Source organism: Pelophylax lessonae (genome assembly GCF_965119305.1).
Source record: "Pelophylax lessonae genome assembly, chromosome: 10".
NCBI classification, from domain to species: domain Eukaryota; kingdom Metazoa; phylum Chordata; class Amphibia; order Anura; family Ranidae; genus Pelophylax; species Pelophylax lessonae.
This window is the reverse complement of record NC_138777.1, coordinates 138,833,516-138,851,271: the sequence shown is the minus strand read 5'-3', so window position 1 is coordinate 138,851,271 and position 17,756 is coordinate 138,833,516. Positions and strand designations below refer to the sequence as shown.

Sequence of the window (17,756 nt, the reverse complement as noted above, 5' to 3'; positions counted from 1 at the left end):
GTTGGGGATAAATCAGCAAGTATGGATTTTCAACAATTGTATGACACAAGTGGGGAAACCATACTTACATGGAGCCATATTTCACTGGTGAAAGCAACATTGCTATTTGTTGGGGGCGCTAATTGTCTGACCCGGGAGCTGAAGGAACATGAGTCCACGGCAATGAGACGGGAAGCCAGGCGAGGACACTTGTGGTAAATAATGTCTGAGCATGTTTCATAACGCAGCACTGAATAGAAAGATGTACCGTAGGTATTTTATATCAGAGTATAAGTATCACTTAGTAGTAGTCAGAAAGGATATGAATGTATAGCACAAGGCTAGTGTAAAGACCAAGCCAAACCCAAAAGAAAGTGAACTAAAATCGCAGAATGTGCTTGTATGAATGTGATCAGAGTGATCCAAAAGGGATGACCGCGAAGTGAGGAAGCTAGAAAGGTAAACGAGTATCAGAGTGTGGGAGATACAATGTATCAATTAATAATAGCCAGTCCAAACCTAGAAAAAGGTGACAAAATGTGCTTGTCTTAATGTGATCGAATAATAAAAGAGGGGCAACAACGATGTATGGAAGATGAAAAGGTAGGGGAAGGAAATGTATTTCACTGGGTTCTACCATTGCAACTGAGAACTATATAACTGATATGTCAGAGTATAAAATTGTATGTGCTAGTAGCAAGGGTAATGACATAATCAGAGGATATTGTGTATCAAAGTATGTCCAGGTGGTGCAAGTATGAGAACCCAGAAAATTAAATGAATGATGGGAAATCCCAGGATTGGGGTGCGGAGGCGTACCTAGGGTCTCCAGTGCCCTTGGCGAGGAGCTGTATTGGCGCTCCCCCCCCCCCACGGGGAAAAGTGGGTGTGGCTTAAATTGCACTAAACATTGGGCGTGGCTTAAAGGGGTATAACTTAATAGAGTCTGAGATGCCTTACATAGTGCAGAATGCGTCAATGTTGAATAGGGAGTGTAGAGTGCGGAGTGTACGGCGGTGGGCATATTGTGCAGGAGAGGGGTGTGGAGTGTATGGAGGTGGGTAGTATGTGCAGGAGAGGAGTGTGTAGTGTATGAAGGTGGGGAGTATGTACGGGAGAGGAGTGTGGAGTGTATGGTGGTGGATAGTATGTACAGGAAAGGAGTGTGGAGTGTATGGTGGTGGGTAGTATGTACAGGAGAGGAGTGGAGAGTGTATGGAGGTGGGTAGTATTTACAGGAGAGGAGTGTGTAGTGTATGAAGGTGGGGAGTATGTACAGGAGAGGAGTGTGGAGTGTATGGAGGTGGGTAGTATGTACAGGAGAGAAGTGTGGAGTGTATGAAGGTGGGGAGTATGTACAGGAGAGGAGTGTATGGAGGTGGGGAGTATGTACAGGAGAGGAGTGCATGGAGGTGGGTAGTCTGTACAGGAGAGGGGTGTGGAGTGTAAAGAGGTTGGTAGTATGTACAGGAGAGGGGTGTGGAGTGTATGGAGGTGGGTAGTATGTACAGGAGAGGAGTGCGGAGTGTATGGAGGTGGGTAGTATGTACAGGAGAGGAGTGCAGAGTGTATGGAGGTAGGTAGTATATACAGGAGAGGAGTACACAGTGTATGGAGGTGGGTAGTATATGCAGGAGAGGAGTGCGGTGTGTATGGAGGTGGGTAGTATGTACAGGAGAGGAGTGCGGAGTGTATGGAGGTCGGTAGTATGTACAGGAGAGGAGTGCAGAGTGTATGGAGGTAGGTAGTATATACAGGAGAGGAGTGCAGAGTGTATGGAGGTAGGTAGTATATACAGGAGAGGAGTGCAGAGTGTATGGAGGTAGGTAGTATATACAGGAGAGGAGTACACAGTGTATGGAGGTGGGTAGTATGTGCAGGAGAGGAGTGCGGTGTGTATGGAGGTGGGTAGTATGTACAGGAGAGGAGTGCGGAGTGTATGGAGGTGGGTAGTATGTACAGGAGAGGAGTGTATGGAGGTAGGTAGTATATACAGGAGAGGAGTACACAGTGTATGGAGGTGGGTAGTATGTACAGGAGAGGAGTGTGGAGTGTATGGAGGTGGGTAGTATGTACAGGAGAGGAGTGTGGAGTGTATGGAGGTGGGTAGTATGTACAGGAGAGGAGTGCGGAGTGTATGGAGGTGGGTAGTATGTACAGGAGAGGAGTATGGAGTGTATGGAGGTGGGTAGTATGTGCAGGAGAGGAGTGCAGAGTGTATGGAGGTGGGAAGTATGTACAGGAGAGGAGTATGGAGTGTATGGAGGTGGGTAGTATGTACAGGAGAGGAGTATGGAGTGTATGGAGGTGGGTAGAATGTGCAGGAGAGGAGTGCGGAGTGTATGGAGGTGAGGAGTATGCGCCAAAGGCCCAAACACAGCTGGATTCGGCTCTGATCGGGTCTTCCATGTAGAAACCTGAAAGCAATGTCATGAAATCACTTCCGGTTACTGAAGCCTTAAAGTCCCTAGATTTGAAAAAAAATGATAATATTCAAAACAGCCAAAACTTGGCGTTTTGAATGCTTTTAAGTGCAGAGGAGGGGTCTTGGGGTCCTTTTACTACATAAAGAGTGCAGGGTTGCGAGATGCGCTACGTACGGAGTGTATGCAGACCGCAAAGGGGGAGGTGCTCCCCGTGTACTGTGCGTGCGGTTCCTTGATGGAGCCGCACGCTGCCTGAGGGTGCCAGGGATGCAGGCTGAGCAGAGGGCGCAAAAATCTGCTAACACTGCCAATTGATTCCCCCCCCCCCCCCCTCGGCCTGCGCCCCTGGTGGGCACTGGTCTCGCCAACCCCTTGGTACGCCCCTGCTGCCCCACCTGATAGATAGTCCTGATGTACTTTTTCATATTCTTCCCCTCGCTCTGTGCCCAGTAGATTGTGATATTACAGCTCCATCAGCAGAAAAGATGGAAGCGGATTACGCTCAATACTTTCCTATGGTGCTTCTCATATTCACTGCGGGGCTGATTTTTCCAGAGCTCACAGATTAAATCATGTTGTACAATGTCTGTCTCGGTTATAGCAGGACAAAATTTACACATAAATATCATTTTAAATAGTTGTATAAAAAAAAGTTTGTCAGATCAGTGACTTATTAATAACTACATTTATAAGTCTGTGATAAATAGATTTATATGTCTCTCTATCTCTGGCAGTGAGTATTTAGTAAAATTAAAAAAACAATTTTAGAATACACTTACCAGAACCTGTAATTAATGGGCCAGCCCTGATTCCATGGAGGGAGAATGGGAGGCACTGGAGCAGAGAAAGCTGGAGGGGAGTTCTGATCGGCTGGAGAGGCGGAGCTGGATTGCAGAAGGCTGGATGGGCAGAGTTCCAAGCGGTTGGAGGGGCGGGGTTAGGAGGAGGTCGATTGCAAAAGGCTGGAGGGGCGGAGTTAGGAGGAGGTAGATTTCAGGAGGGGCAGAGTTCCGAATGGCTGGCGGGGTGGAGCTGGGGAACTAGATTGCAGAAGGCTGGATGTACGGATCTCTAACTGGCTGGAGGGGCGGAGCTGGGGAACTAGATGGCAGAAGGCGGGATGTACGGATCTCTGACTGGCTGGAGGGGCGGAGCTGGGGAACTAGATGGCAGAAGGCTGGATGTACGGATCTCTGACTGGCTGGAGGGGCGGAGCTGGGGAACTAGATGGCAGAAGGCTGGATGTACGGATCTCGGACTGGCTGGAGGGGCGGAGCTGGGAAACTAGATGGCAGAAGGCGGGATGTACGGATCTCTGACTGGCTGGAGGGGCAGAGCTGGGGAACTAGATGGCAGAAGGCTGGATGTACGGATCTCTGACTGGCTGGAGGGGCGGAGCTGGGGAACTAGATGGCAGAAGGCTGAAGGTACGGACTCTACATAGCTATCCCAACCGTAAGCCAGGGGAGACCGCGAGGGGGAGGTGCTCCCCTGTCCTGTGTACTGTGCGTGCGGTTCCTTGATGGAGCCGCGCGCTGCCTGGGGGTGCCAGGGGCGCAGGTTGAGCGGATGGGCGCACAAATCTGCTAACACTGGCGAATGATTTTTGCGACTGAAAACAGCGGGAGTCAGGCCAGTGGTGATCACCGCCGCTCTTCCCCGATTGTCGGGGAATCGAGTCTGGAGATCCGCCCGCTTGTGTAAACAAAGCGGGCGGATCTAAGTGACAAACAGTGACAGATTGCAGGGTTCAGCATAGCTGAACATGCGATCTGTCCTGTGTCACTCAGTCACCTCCCCCCACACACGGCGATCTGTCCTGTGTCACTCAGTCACCTTCCCCCACACACGTCAGTAAGCACCAGGCATACATTAACCCCTCCCTCTCCAATAAAATTAACCCCATTCCCTGCCAGTGTCATTTTTACAGTAACAGTGCATATTTATAGCACTGATTACTATAGAAATGTCACTGGTACCCCTAAAAGTGTCAAAAATGTCAGTAAAGGGTCTGATCGGTCCGTCGCAATGTCGCAGTCCCTCCCAAAAAAAAAAAAATCGCCGCCATTACTCGTTAAAAAAAAAAAAAAAACACCAAAAATGACAGAAATCTTACCCATAGTAAACGTAATAACTTTTGCGCAGACCAATCAAAATACGCTTATTGTGATTTTTTTTTTTACCAAACATAGGTAGCAGAAAAACTGGCCAAAAATTTAAAAAAAATTTAGATTTTTACATTTTTTTTTGGGGGGGGGGGATTTCATATAAAAAAAATGTGACAAATAGTTAATTTTTTCAAAATTTACGCTCTTTTTTTTGTTTATAGCGCAAAAAGTAAAAAAAAAAAAAAAAAATAAAAAAAATCGCACAGGTGATCAAATACCACCAAAAGAAACCTCTGTTTGTGGGAAAAAAAGGACGTAAATTTCGTTTGGGTACGGCGTCGCACGACCGCGTAATTGTCAGTTAAAGGCGCACAGTGCCGAATCGCAAAAAGTGGCCTGGACGTAAGACAGCAAAATCCTCCGGTGGTAAAGTGGTTAAAATCTGTATTTTTAGCTAATTACTTACGACCCCCAAACATATATATTTTTATTTTTTATTTTTAGCAAAGACTCATAAAATGGTGGTCGTTGCAATATTTTTTGTCACGCGCTATTTGCGCAGCGGTCTTTCAAATGCCTTTCTTGGAAAAAAATTTATTTTTCTAAGAACTTATAAACTCCAAAGTCCAACGAACGTAGCTGCTGCTTTAAATCATAGAAAGATGGGTAATAAGCCCCTCCCACCAGGAGTGACCAGGTAGAGCCAAAGGCTTTGACATGCCCAGGGGGGCGGGGTCCCTGGGTTATTACTCCTGGCCTCACCGTTGCATCTTCAGTTTAGTTGCAAGCAGTGAATAATAACCAAAACCCAACTCTTCAGAGAAAAGAGGGGTGGGAGCTACGTCCGTTGGTGGACTCAGAGAAATGGATTTTACGGTAAGTAAAAAATCCCATTTTCTCTTTCGTCCACCGACGGACGTAGCTGCTGCTTTAAATCATAGACTGATGGGACGTCCAAAAGCAGTAGCCACTGAGGGGTGGGGAAAGGTCAAACTTAAAAGAATGCAATTCCCACGGCTAACATAGCCAACTATATAACATGGAGCCCAACAAGCAACAACTTTGTAAAATTGTAACAAAACCATAAAAGGGGAAGGAAAAGTAGACTCCCTAAATGGCGGCCTGCAAAACCTTGCAAACACATCCACTCTGTAAAACTTGGTGAACGTATGTACAGGCGACCAAGTGGCCGCCTTGCAAACCTGCATCACTGACGCCTAATGGCGGAAAGCCCAAGAGGTACTCAAAGCACGCGTAGAGTGAGCCGTGACAGGTTAAAGGAGGAACCTTGCCCTTAAGAGAATACGCCTTCACCACAGTTTGTCTGATCCATCGAGAGATGGTCGCCGCAGACGCAGCCTGACCCCCTACTGCAGGGGTCCTCAAACTACGGCCCTGCAGCTGTTGTGGAACTACACATCCCTTGAGGCATTGTAAAACTCTGACATTCACAGACGTGACTAGGCACGATGGGAATTGTAGTTCCTGAACAACTGGAGGGACAAAGTTTGAAGACCCCTGCCCTACGGGGTCCATCCGTATTCACAAACAGAGTCCAACTTAGGAAGAAACGACGGATTAACACTACCTTATCCCTGTGTATTACCAGATAAGGAGAGTGGCAAGATAGCGGCACTAGTCCAGAAACCCTGCACGCAGAGGTGATAGCCACCAAAAAGGCAACTTTCTGTGACAAGGCGAGCAAGGAAATGTGTCTTATGTTCTCGAAAGAAGATTTCTGAAGGACCGATAGAACCAAATTAAGGTCCCAAGGAGGTAACTGAGCCCTCCCAAATGGCGATCTCCCTGAAGAAACGTACGTATCAAAGAGTGCGTAGCCAAAGGGCGCTGGAAGTACACAGCCAAGGCCAAGATCCGACACTTTCAACCCCCTATATGTAGAAAGGTCAGGATCCTGCTGATAGCAAATGATCTAGAATGTAGCTTCAGCGATTCGCACCAAGCAATGTACGCTTTCCACGTACGATCATAAATCTTCCGAGAAGAGGACTTCCTAGCCTTGAGTAAGGTAGGGATCACCAAATCGGACAGACCCCGATCCTTTAACACCTTGCTCTCAACAGCCAAGCCGTTAAAGCCAGCAACTGTAAAGCAGGATGGAAGATCAGACCCTGAGACAGAAGATCTTCCCGCAGAGGAAGTGTCCACGGACCTGCGACATTCAGCCAAATCACGTCGGCGTACCAGGATCTCTGGGGCCAATCTGGAGCCACCAGAATTACCGGAATCCCCTCCAACTCGACCCTGCGTAGCAGGCGAGATAAAAGTTTCAGCGGAAGAACGCATAAATTAGCCCATACTGGCTCCAGGGAGCCACCAGGGTGTTTACTGCATCGGCCAGAGGATCTCTGGACCGAGCCACAAACTTTGAAACTTTTCTATTTTGTCTGGAGACAAACAGGTCCACATCCGGGGTCCCCCACCGGAGACACAGCTGGTGGAACACGTGTGGATGCAGGGACCACTCTCCCTGATCCAGGGTTTGGCGACTCAGGTAGTCCGCCTGCCAATTGTCTACGCCGGGAATGTACACGGCGGATAGGGCTAGGACATAGTCCTCTGCCCAGCGCAGGATCTCAGCTACCTCCAGAGCCGCCAGGGCACTCCTGGTGCCCCCTTGATGATTGACATAGGCCACGGCCGTGACATTGTCGGACTGGACTCTGACGGGACACCCCTTGAGATTGTCCGTCCAGTGGAACAGGCTCAACTTGATTGCTCTCAGTTCCAGAACTTTGGTCGGGAGCTTGGACTCTAACGTTCAGGTCCCTTGAACATTCAGGGTGCCCTGCCCTCCCCCCCAAACGGTCAGACAGGCATCTGTCGTCACCACCGTCCAGAATACTCGAAGGAAGGATTTTCTGTGGAGAAGATTCAGAGAGCTGAGCCACCAATACAGGGAGTCCTTGGATCTCTGACTCAAACAAATCAGACTGTCCAGGGATAGAGGATACTTATCCCATTTGACAAGGATCTCCTGTTGCAAAAGTCTTGTGTGGGTCTGAGCTTATGGTACGGCCTCGAAGGCGGACACTATCAGGGCCAGCACCTGCATAGATGGTAGAAAAGAAAGCAAGCGCTCTGGGGTAGCTCTGCCGGGGGGTCGGATATGATCAATATATAAATCGGACAATAGGATAATAAATACTAAATACAAATTACAAAGGTGGAGTTTAAGTAACAATCATATACATGAAAAACTGTAAGAGGTATTCAAGTCCATAGTGATAAATATAAGTCCAAAAAAGGAATCCGTGTGCTAGTAGGGCTGATATCTAGGACTGCATTAAGGGCTAGCTCCGCAACACAGGGAAATCAGTTCTGTGGGAGAGAGCAGATAAAAGGACACACGGAGCACCTCTAAGTGCAGTATTGATGTATTAAAGGAAAGCACACTATTAGTAACTCGCATAGTAGAGAATCAAAGGCTTAAAATCACTCCGGTGGTCAGCGGAAATAGGCTGTAGGGTCCAGTGTCCCAAGAAGGATGGTAGCGGCCGAAGAGATGGAGCCGGGAAGGCCGGCCGGGCGTCTTCCAGGTTCGGCTGATGTGCGGGAACCAAGATGGAACGCAGCGTACGCACTGTGACGTCACCGGAGCTTGGAGATGACACGACGCGCTTCAGAGCATGCGCCAAGCTCACAGAGGGCATGCACGCTCTTTTTTCAAGTGTAGGATTGGGTAAACAAGGAAACACGTAGACCCTCTTCCCCCACCATTAATTTCCTCCAACCAGTCTGATAATTGTTTGCAGCCATCTCATATTCCTTCATTATATGATAGTTTTAGTGTATACGAAGATACTTTTTCCCATCTCAGACTTGGATTCTGACATGGATCTCTTATTACTTACCCAGTATGTACACGTTTCCCTCTATACAACATACGTCCCTTTCAGCCTCCATCTGTCTTTTATCCCTCTCACTCCAAAGGACCATATTTGGAAGCCTTTTATCGTGTAGTTTTCTCAGAGTTCAAAAAATTATGCTTACCGTCCACCCCATCCCAACAATATATACATCATAATCTCAGTCCAGGAGAAAGGTCATCTCTAAAAAATTCAGCACCTGCATAGATGATCTGAGAGACACCGGGCCGCAAGCCAGCAGCGACAGAATCGCTTCCCTTAACTTCTGTAACTCCACATGAGGTAGAAATACCTTTGCCGAAGCTGAATCTCGGATCATCCCTAGATACTCCAGTCTGGTTGTTGGAACCAGGGAAGATTTCTGAAGGTTGAGATTCCAACCGAACTGCTTTAGAGTGTGAATGGTCACCTCTAAATCCTGTTCCAATGTCACAGACAAGTCAGTTCAGGGAAGATCATCCAGGTACCCCAGGAATTTCTATTCCTCTCTGTCGTAGCAGAGCCAGGATAGGGGCTAACACCTTGGGGAAGACCCTGGGAGCAGAGGCGAGACCAAATGGTAACGTCACAAATTGAAAATGGTCCTTGCCCACCGCGAAGCGGAGGAATCGATGACCCTGGCAAACAGGTACCTGGAGATAGGCATCCTTGATATCGATCGAGGCCAGTAGGACCCCCTGATGCAAGAACGTTACCACTGACCGCAGGGACTCCATGCAAAGGTTCTGGACGCGCACAAAGCAGTTCAAAGTTTTGAGGTCCAAAATTGGACGTAATTTTCCCTCCTTCCGTGGAACGGTAAACAGGTTTGAATAGAACCCTCAAAAGCATTCCAGATAAGGAACTGGTACAATGACACCTTGTGACAGCATATCCCGAAACCGCTTCCTGCAGACCCGCAAGGTGGTCTGGGGACAGCTGAAGATTGGAGGGAAAAAATCTATCTGGCGAACGGGAACGAAACCATCTTGTCCCCGGACAGAATTACCTCGTGGACCCACCTGTAGTGCAACAGTGAGGTCCAAGGATTCGGGAAGAAACTGAGACGTCCCCCCACCCCTGAAGTGGGTGGGGGCGCCCATTCAAGCAGAAGGGGTCTGCTTGGAGGTGCTGGGGGCAGAGGATTTTGGTTCACCAGTCACATCATGAGCATTAGAAGCGGGCCCCAACGATATATCGGGGGTCGCAGACAAACTTGGGGAATCCATGTCAGTAGGATTGCACAGTAGGAATGTAAGCAGCTGACAGGGAAACACTGGAACCTGCACCGCAAAGGGTTAAACAGAAGCTTCTCCTAAAAACAGCAGCAATGGCCTAAGAGGGAGCAATCCGTGCCCAATCGCCAAATATTAACGCCCCTGAGGCTAAGTGAGGTTACAAAGGCACCACAGGTCAGAGCAAATCCGCCACTACTGGCGTGCACTGTGCCTTTAAGAGGCGATCGCGATGCACGCAGCGCTACTCCGGGGGATAAACCTAAGCCCCTTAAAAGCCTGAAACCCCTCTAAAGATGAAAAGGTGAAGGCCAGGGTAATGAAACTCCTTTAGAGTAGTTACCACATGGAGAACACAGCAAGGTTCATCAGCAGCATGGAGAAATGAAAGTAGAAGGAAACGCCCCCCCGCCCACAAGAGCCAGAAGCTATTGTGCTGTTTTGTCTCAGGCTGCAGCAAAATGGCCACCGGCATTACAGTGATAGGGATACCCAGGCAGGCTGCTGAGGCCTGTTAAGGCTGCAGGCCACGGCAAAATGGCAGCTTCACGCCAATGAGCACGTGATCTCGGGCCTAGTGAGGCCTACCCTAGTTACAGGCCTGGGGGCCCTGGCGAAGGTCATCCCGGCAGATGAAACCCCCCGTAAAAGTTACCAGTAGGAGGCGCAACCATGTACCCCCCCCCCACTACCCGGTATAGCACCGGAGGTCACTTACAAAGGGGAGGGGGGAGGAGGGGGGGAATCACCCCTTTCCCTCCACCCCCCCCCCACTAAAAGTGTACGGGGGGTCCGGAGTCCAGGGTAGGAAGAGGTCTGACGGACTGCCTCAGCACCGCAGTGAGGGCGCTGTCGGCCAAGGGGCACGCTGCAATGCCGGAATGAAAGGTTTGTGCGTCCCAGCGGGGTGTTTCACCCACAGGCCAATCCCCATCCGTGGGACTGTAGTGGCTATGGAGACCCAGCGCAGAGCTACGGTCTACAAGCGCTCGCTGGCACAAACTGGGAGCCATAAGGCTCTTTTATAGCCAGTCCGAAACCCAGCCGGCATTCCACAGGAACTGGATTCAGCAACAACAAAAAATAAAAAGCTTCCCTTTAAGACGTTTAAAAGTTAGGACCAAGGGTCCCAGCAGGGAGCTGTGTGGCCACTCCTAAAGCCCCGTATACACGATAAGAAATTCGGAAGGGAAAATTCGTCCAACGACCGATCTGCCGATTTTCGGATTGTTAGTATGGTGCTTTCGACAGTCGACTCAGACTTTTCGGCTGACAAAATCCTGATGTGCAGGCTATAAAATTTTTGTCCTCCGTCAACACACGTCCGATTTTTGTCTCATTAGTACAGATTTAGACCCTGGAAAAATCTTATGAGCAAGACTAGGCATGCTCAGAGAGAAAGAACACATACAAAGCAATCCAAAAAATTACATCACTTCTGAAGTAGAATTCTGTCGTACGGGAAAATTCGTGTGCAGTCTAGAGCACATTCCAACCAACGGACACGCACTCTGGACAAAAGACGGATGACCGGTCGGCGGAAATTCGTAGCGTGGGTACGAGGCTTAAGACCAGGTAGCTAAAACTGAAGATGCAACCGTGAGGCCAGGGGTAATAACCCAGGGACCCCGCCCCCCTAACGGTGTCAAAGCCTTTGCGGCTTCGTTCGGGACTCCAACCAGCCAGAGGAGGTGCCGCCTGGTTGCTCGGATCTCCCGGTAGGACAGGAGACCCGGGCAGAGTTGCGGAAGGCAGCAGGGGTGGGGGGTGTCCCCTCTTGCTCGCTGTGGTAATGACTGAGCGGCTCTCCCGAGCAGCATCGGCCTTTATCACCAGAAAGCCAACCGCCGGCACTAAAATAAATGGTACCGGGATGATGCTTCTAGCTGCAGGCATTACCCCAGTACCACTTCTTGCAGCCGACGTAGGGCTACGTTGATTGACGGGCAGTGGTTAAGAGAAGGGGATTATATGGTAAGAAAAAAAAAATACAATTTTCGTTCCTTGACGGATGCAGTTTCTGATCTTCATATCAGTAGGGACGTCCCAAAGCAGTGCCATAAAAAGAGGGGTGGGAACAGCTGAAAAATAAGTCCCAAGGTTAAACTATAGCCAACCAGGCAACATAGGACTCATCAGAACAACAAGATAAGAGCCACCTGAAAAACATTAAAAACACCCTCAAGGGAGACCAAAACACCGTTACACTGCAGCCTGCATAACTTTGCGGCCAAAAGAGGCATCTGCAGATGCCAGCACAGCCATCTGGTAAAACTTTGTGAAAGTGTGAACAGAGGACCAGGTAGCCGCCTTGCAAACCTATAGCACAGATGCCTAATGGCGAAAAGCCCAGGAAACACTAAGCGCCCGAGTAGAATGCGCCTTAACAGGGAAAGGTGGAACCTGACCCTTAATTGAATAAGCCTGCACCACTGTCTGTCTCATCCATCTAGAAATAGTCAGAGCAGACGCAAGCAGCCCTTCCTATGGGTCTATGAGTACCTGCGAGCGTCTGCGAGAACCTGCGAGTGTCTGGGATTGTCAGTGAGTGTCGCGGAGTACCAGAGGGTGAGAAAGTAGAGATAGGAAGCTAGGAAACAGCCACACAGGATACAAAAAAACCTAAAAAAAATTGGCGCTAATTCATAAAAATCGATGAACTGCATCCGTACAGATGGACAAAAAATAAAAAATATATATAATATTCCAATGAAAGCTGAATGGGTTAAGAATGGTGAATATTACTGACTAAAACTGTGTAGTGATAGTGAAACAATATTCAACGCTAATTCTTAAAACGATAAAACTACACCCGTGCAGATGGACAAATCTATATGTTGTGTTGTATAGTAAAATTAATGGCTCCAAATGATGCTGAATGTGTTAAGATTTATAGAATTTTCTATAATAGGTGCAAGTGTTGATATATGTAGTGATAATGAAAAACAAATGTCTCAATATGTGACAAAATGTTTCAATGTCGTCAAAATAAACAAGTGGATAATAATTTTGAATAGTTGGAAGGAACACTTCTATTATTCCTAAAAAAAATCATGTATCGACAAGGTGAAGAAAATGCTAAAAATCAATTTCAAATAAGTCCAGATATATAAAGAGTGTCCCAATATATATATATTATATATATATATATATATATATATATATATATATATATATATATATATATATAAATTAAAATGTGAAACAAATATATTGCAAGATGTCCCAATATATATATATATATATATATATATATATATATATATATATATATTTTAATTGGATGCAAATGTGAAACAAATAAATATATTGCAAAATGTCTCAATAATGTGAAAAATAAATCGTGCTGAACTGTGAATATCCCAATTAATCCAAAATTTGTTACTATTATGCGTAAAAATAACTGTGCAAAAAAATGTATCCACTCTTATAAACATAAAAATGCCACAATAATCAATTTCAATAAATCCAAAATATAATATCCCAGTGACATAAATAAGAAGGATAGAAACTGATGTGAAACAAATCAATCCTATTATACAGATGGAATCAATCATATTGCACTATGTATGTCCCAATCAATCCAATGTATGTAATAAAAATATAAAAAATTGTCCACTCCTACAAAGCATAAAATTCCACAATAATGTCCAAGATCTGATGCGGAAAAAAATGGGGTAGACCAACAGGTAAATTTCCCAATCTTGATGCTCTAAAGTGTGTAGTGGCCGCACGCACCGACAAGAAACAATGCTGTTTTGACCTACTGATTACCAACAATACAGACCTGATCATGGATATAGAAATACGGGCCACTTAGGAAACAGTGACCACAGGTCAATTAGATTCAGTATTTATCATAGTAATAGGAAACACAAGGGTAATATAAGGACACTGAATTTCAAAAGTACCAATTTCCCAAAACTGTGCTCTCTGCTAGAAAATATCAAATGGGATAGAACCCTGGGAACAAAGAACATGGAGGAAAAATGGGAGTGCTTCAAGAGCATACTAAACAAAGGGATTGGCCAGTGCATTCCAAAGGGAAATAAATTTAAAAGAGCAAAACTAAACCCTGGGTGGCTAAACTCCAACATAAAAATGCATATTAATACTAAAGAAAAGGCCTTAAAAAAATACAAGACTGAGGGGTCATTGGCAGCATTCAAGCATTACAAAGAGTGTAATAAGAAATGTAAAGAACGAAATCAAGGCGGCTAAAATAGAACACGAGAGACATATAGCAGAAGAGAGTAAAAAAGAACCCCAAGAAATTCTTTAGGTATATAAACAGTAAGAAAGCGAGGCCAGAACACATTGGCCCCATAAAAGACGACAAGGGAAATATGCCACAGAGGACAGAGAAAAGGCCGAAGTGTTAAATAATTTCTTCTCTTCAGTCTTCACAAAAGAATCGGGGGGCTACACTAACCCAGCTTGTAAGGCTAAACTAAAGAATACACCTCAGGAAGTATCACCATGGCTAACAGAAGATAGACTTAGAACTAAACTAGAGAAACTGAACATAAAATAAATCACCGGGACTGGATGGCTTGCACCCGAGGGTTCTTAAAGAGCTCAGCCAGGGCCATTATTCCTGATCTTTAAGGATAGTCTACAGACGGGTATGGTGTCAGCTGATTGGAAAAAAAGCCAAAGTGGTACCAATATTTAAAAAAGGGCCGAGATATATCCCGGGTAACTATAGGCCCGTGCCTCGGCCCCAGGTAACTGTACTCCGCCCCGCGCCTCATTGCAGACTGACCAGAAGCTCGTTTTGGTGCCATTCAACTCCATGTGTGAGCCAGCATCGGTGTGGTGGGCCACAGGGTGATCGTGGATGGTTTGTGCAGCTATAGCCAGGCTGTATCCTTACTAGCCTCCTGTTAACTGTTGGACTGGGCTGTCTCTTTCCTGGACCGATCTGGGCTGTCTCTTTGATGGACTGGATTACGGCTGTCTCTTTGCTGGATTGGACTGTGGCAGTGTTTGGGCCTGGCCAGAATTCTGGAGCTGCAGGGTTTGGGGGCTGATCAGAAGTTATGTCATGCTGTAGGGCTATGTGGAAAAGTCAGCTCTGCAATTAATATTTTTGGTTTCTTCCAGGATCTCCAGAATTGGAGGCCCCCCTACAGTCTGTCCGCCAGCAACTGTCGTAAGTGTTCTTTCTGCTCATCGTGTTGAACCCTGCAACAGGTATGTAAAACTTTTACACTTTTTTATTTTATTTTATCTGGTCTGAGTTTAGAAAGTGAAGAGTGAGTTAGTAATATTTTTTTGCCGTTTCTTTCAGAATCTCTATAATTGGAGGCCCCCTACAGTCTGTCTGCCTGCAACTGTCATATGTGTTCTGCTCATCGTGTGAACCCTGCAACAGGCATGTAAAACTTTTTTTTTTTAAAGGTGCAGTATTTGGGCCTGGTCAGTTCTTTTCTTTCAGGATCTCTATCACTGGAGGCCACCCTACAGTCTCTGTCCGCCAGCAACCGCCGCGTATGTTCTGCTTATCGTGTGAACCCTGCAACAACAGGTGTGCAAAACTTTTGTAGCACTGCCCCCTTAAGGATTGCTGATTTGTACACTTTCGGGTCCACCCCGGTTACCATTAGCAACTTTGACATTCACAGTCCATCACTATACTTCTTGGCTCCGTCAATCAATCCAGGGGTTTGTAGATTTATATTTTATTGTATAAATAAGGGATGGGAGAAGGGAATAGTGGGATACTCCAGATCACAAGTTGGGAGGACTTCTATCGTTTTCTAGTTTTATGCACATTTTACTGCATTGCTTTTTATTTAAATTCCATACAAATAACTTGTATAGCCCCTAAATTATACTTGGTTCCCTGCTCTCTAAAAGGGCGGTCCTGGGGGGCGGTAGGGGCGTGACCTAGAAAGATGTGGGGGGGGGGGGGGGGTGAGTTCCTGCACCTTTTATGAGGAAAAAAAGCCCTGTGTGTGTATTATATACACATATACATACACACACCGTATATACTCAAATATAAGCCGAGTTTTTTAGCACATTTTTTTGTGCTGAAAACGTCCCTTGGCTTATACTGGAGTCATTAAAAAAAAAAAAAAAAAAATGTCCCTGGCTGGCCCGACGTGTTCCGAGGCGCCTTAGATTTAAAAATGGCGCTGCCCGGCACCAACATGTCACCGCGCATGCGCCGCTCGGGAAAGGCCATACACATTTGGCTATTCCCAGGTGGCGCCATTTTTAAATCTAAGGCGCCTCTGGAACAGGAGAGATTCCTCCACAGCCACACTACCTGCCATTATGCGGGGCTGCGGGCATACTACAAGAGATGCAGTGCTGCGGGCATGTTACACCTGTACGATGCCCGCAGCCCTGCATTCTCCTGTACCATGCCCGCAGCGCTGCATTCTCCTGTACCATGCCCACAGCCCTGTACCATGCCCGCAGCCCCTGTTTGGGGTCTCGTGGTGATCCAGTAGCTGCTGCATTTCCCACCCTAGGCTTATACTCAAGTCAATCATTTTTCTCATTTTTTTGTGGTAAAATTAGGGGCCTCGGCTTATACTCGAGAATATACTGTTATATATATACATATATATATATATATATATATATATATATATACACACATATATATATATATATATATATATATATATATATATATATATATATATATATATATATATATATATATAGAGTTATGAAGTGTTGGGGGTAAAACGCTTAAATACTTCTTGGATTTTTGTTTTTTGGCTATAAGGGATAAACATTTATTGTTACAGCATGGGCAGTGATAGGTACTCTTTACTTAGAGATCTGGCTTCGATTAAACCTCTGGTCTCTTGTCTGTCCATAAGCAGTTGATCAATGGCAAATCAATTTGATTAGATGCCTGCCTAGCCGGTAATTGCTAGTAAACAAGCAAATTGATGCAACACATGTCACTTTCGGCTTCATTTGTCACAGAGGTGGTGAGGGAAAGGATGTTCCTACTTTTCATCTGTATTCAGTTGGCCTAAGCTAGTGTAACAGTGTCAAGGTCTTACCCTTGTCTTCCTGTTGGACATGTGCAGACTTCTGTCTCTTATAAACTCTGTTGCATCATCACTTGCCTGCTGCCTGGGCGTCGCTCAGGGATGATTTTGCGCACCTGAATAAATATATATATATATATATATATATATATATATATATATATATGTAATCACCTGAAAGCTTGCAGTCCTTGCCCTTGTGTTTGTGCTCAAAGTTGCATCACCTGCTAGAAGTCCTCTGTTCTCAGAGTTCCTCCATGCATGACCTGGCTTGGCTGATGACTTTCCTGACCTCGATCCTGCACCGGCAGATGACCCAACATCAGCAGACTACCTGCTACTGGGACTCAACCCTGGGTTGGATGACTACCTGCTTCTGGACTTAACCCTAGCTGTTCCTGATTTCACTCCTCACTCCAGCTGTGAGTTTATTGTTGTTGCCCTAATAAACTGCTTTATTTTACTTGCATCTTCATGTGGTGGTCTGGTTTCCGGGCTCCCCAATGGCTCAGGAATGGCGGTGGGCCTTACACGCCATGTAAAATTGATCAGGTGACTGTATAGTCGCTCGATCAGTTTTACACAAGAACATCACTGACTTTGCAAACCGGGGAGAAAAAAAAAGGATTATGGGTGCAGCTAACCACTTATTCCCTAGGACATACAGGTAAGAACTAGAAACAGAAAGTAGTTAAACTAAACACAAGTGATAAACCCTTCACAGGCATAACCCAACATGCACTCAAAAGGTCTAGGTTTACCGCTGACTGCAAAGACCCAGTAGCGAAGGACAATCCAGATCTTACTTGTAAAAATGATTGCCTTCTTTATTCATGGTCGGAATACAGGGAGAGCTGCAGTGTAGTGAAAAGGAACATGCAGATGAAAAGCCAGCATGCCACCAGAGTTGACCCCAACACTTCATAAGGGACAAGGTCCAGTTTAGCAGAAAGGAAGCCCTCAGGCAAAGAGGCAGGACAACGCTGAGAGAATGGGATTTGACCACACTGAGGAAAGGATGCGGGCGATAACCACAATTGTCAGACCCTGGGAAACAAAAGAAAAAATTTCGATGGACATTCAGAAACACAATGAAACCAAGGGTGAAGGATGTGGA

At 46.3% G+C, this 17,756-nt stretch overlaps 1 protein-coding gene across 3 annotated transcripts in view; it reads right to left on the bottom strand.

Moving 5' to 3' along the window:
- The window catches only part of CTCF (CCCTC-binding factor), a 299,523-nt gene that overhangs the window by 168,973 nt on the left and 112,794 nt on the right, over positions 1-17,756 (bottom strand). The window lies entirely within an intron of this gene.